Raw genomic sequence first — 808 nt, forward strand, 5'->3', positions numbered from 1 at the left:
TTTTCTATTTTTACTTATTTTTACAAGTTTCGTTCGTGAAGTTTATACTAAACAGATTTCTGGATGAACAAACACATGTTTATGTTTGATATATATATATATATATATATATATATATATATATATATATATATATATATATATATATATATAAACAAGTATATGGATTTATATTCATATATATTCATACATGTATTATGTATATGTATATTTATATATAATGAATGATATATATTAATACATATACATACATATATATAATGCTTACAGATATGTGATAAAAATGAGAAAAATTGAAGTTTGACTATACAGCTTTGGAGAGAGAGAGAGAGAGAGAGAGAGAGAGAGAGAGAGAGAGAGAGAGAGAGAGAGAGAGAGAGAGAGAGAGAGAGGGTGGGGGGGGGGGGGGGATGGGGTTTACCAGTAATGTAAAGCATCCCACAATCAGTATGGAAAAAAAAAAACTATTCACATAAGGATCCAGAGTCGATATTTCTAAAGGTCATATTGAGAAGTCGTAATTGAAAACCCGAAAAACGAAAAATAAATAAATAAATAAATAAACTTTCTAATAAAGTGATGTCCTGTCTGAATTTTCGATAAGATCCGAAGTTCAAATTTGTATGGGAAATTGGTAAGTAGAGAAACCCAAGCGATTATGTAATATGTCGAAGACGAATGAGATAAAACAATACTATATTCAAATAACAATATCAAACCCAATCCTTTCATAAATAATATCAACAGAATAAAACACACCCAGATAAACCAGCAGTGACTGTTATTTTGTGTTCTCTTTGTTTATTTG

This window comes from Macrobrachium nipponense, chromosome 42 (assembly GCF_015104395.2).
Source record: "Macrobrachium nipponense isolate FS-2020 chromosome 42, ASM1510439v2, whole genome shotgun sequence".
Taxonomy (NCBI): Eukaryota; Metazoa; Arthropoda; class Malacostraca; order Decapoda; family Palaemonidae; genus Macrobrachium; species Macrobrachium nipponense.